At 38.2% G+C, this 1,946-nt stretch overlaps 1 non-coding gene across 1 annotated transcript; it reads right to left on the bottom strand.

The window, feature by feature from the left end:
* Window positions 1-614: 614 nt before the first annotated feature.
* On the bottom strand, window positions 615-721 carry LOC121237984. Its single transcript, XR_005935031.1, has one exon. It is a non-coding gene; the product is annotated as a small nucleolar RNA R71 (small nucleolar RNA).
* Between the last annotated feature and the right edge of the window lie 1,225 nt (window positions 722-1,946).

Below are 1,946 nucleotides of genomic sequence, written 5' to 3'. Positions count from 1 at the left end.
TTGATATTGATACTAAATAGATTTTTACTACTTTGGATTTTATTTTTAAAAGAATGGTTTATATTAGATCTCAATTTGGTTTTTCTTTTCAGCAATCAGAAGTGCATGCCCCGGTCTAAATCATTAGAACATATATTTTTCGATCCCAAGATTGAAAGAACCTTATGTTGGATTAATAAATAGAAAAAGAAAGAGGTTACTATATCTAAATTTAATATAGCCAACCAAGAGCACAAGGAGTTAAGAGACTATGCTATGCCCTTTGTTAATGGGGCGGCATCTAGTATAAGGCGGCCAGTTATACAAGACAATAACTTCGAGATCAAGCCAGCCATCATTCAAATGATTCAACAAACCGTCCAGTTTGGGGGGCGGTCCCAAGAGGATCCTAATGTCCATATTGTAAATTTCTTAGAAATTTGTGATACTTTTAAACACAATGGAGTGACAGATGATGCGATTTGATTGTGACTTTTTTCTTTCTCATTTAGGGAAAAAGATTTGGGGAAAAAACAAAAGCTTGGTTGAACTCTTTGCCGACCGGCATTATCACCACCTGGGAGGAGTTGGCACGAGAATTCTTAGCAAAATATTTCCCTCCGGCCAAGACAATGAATTTAAGGAATGATATTACTACCTTCACCCAATTTGAGGGTGAATCATTATATGAGGCATGAGAGAGATACAAGGATTTATTGCGCAAGTGTCCGCATCACGACCTCCTAGCTTGGCTTCAAGTACAGACATTTTACAATAGTTTGAGACCCACAAATCGATCTATGGTTGATGTGGCCGCGGGAGGAGCATTAATGAGTAAGACCCATGAAGCCGTATATGAACTTCTGGAAGAATTGGCATCCAACAACTATCAATGGTTTGCGGAGAAAGTAATACCATGAAAGACAGCTGGAGTTTTTGAACTTGATTCTATTACCACATTGGTGGCACAGATGACAAATCTATCACAACAACTTGGTAAGATGAACGTTAATGCTATTCAAACTAATGTTGTTTGTGATCCTTGCATAGGAAATCATTCAAGTGTAGATTACCAAGTGGGGAATCCTTTTGCCCAACTGAGTTATGAACAAGCTCATTATGTGTCCAATTTCCAACGTAAAAACAATCCTTATTCTAACATGTTCAATCTCGGATGGAGAAGTCACCCTAACTTTTCATGGAGCAATAACCAAGTGCCGGCTAGACCACCTCAACAGTTTCCACATCAAGAGAAGAAGCCAACACTTGAGGATATGATTATGCAGTACATGCAAAAGACTGATATGATGATCCAAAACAACTCGGCTTCAATTTGCAATCTTGAGGCACAAATCGGTCAGCTCTCAAACATGCTTACCGAGAGGACAATAGAGACTTTACCAAGTAACACTGTGACCAATCCGAATGAACATGTCAAAGCCATAACATTGAGAAGTGGGCGGACATATGACCAGCCTCAAATAGTAAATACCGAGTGAGATGCAGAAGCTGTCGAAAACGTGAAATTCGAGATAAAGGAAGTCGAGTCTGAGGTGAAAGAAGCAGAGCGGGATGCGGCCCACCAGCAAGCTGAGAAGACTAAGGAGAATAAAGGGGCTGCAAATCCAAAGAAATCCAGGGAGTTTATATCTGAAACTTATTCTCCTTCAATTTATGATCCACCAATTCATTTTTCGTAGAGATTAAAAAATAATAATAAGATTGATAATCAGTTCTCTAAATTTTTGAGTATATTTAAGCAACTGCATATTAATATTCCTCTCATTGAAGTTTTATAGCAAATGCCTAAATATGCAAAATTCTTGAAGAATATATTATCAAACAAGCGGAAGTTGGAGGATCATGAGTGATGGACTTCAAGGTGGACCAAGTCTTAAACATCTTATGCAAGTTTTAGATGGGGCAATCACATGATCGAGAGCTACAAAGTGCATGGAAACAATGTA

This window comes from Juglans microcarpa x Juglans regia, chromosome 6S (genome assembly GCF_004785595.1).
Source record: "Juglans microcarpa x Juglans regia isolate MS1-56 chromosome 6S, Jm3101_v1.0, whole genome shotgun sequence".
NCBI lineage: Eukaryota > Viridiplantae > Streptophyta > Magnoliopsida > Fagales > Juglandaceae > Juglans > Juglans microcarpa x Juglans regia.
Note: the sequence above shows the minus strand (reverse complement) of the source record. Positions and strands in the feature narration are given on the sequence as shown.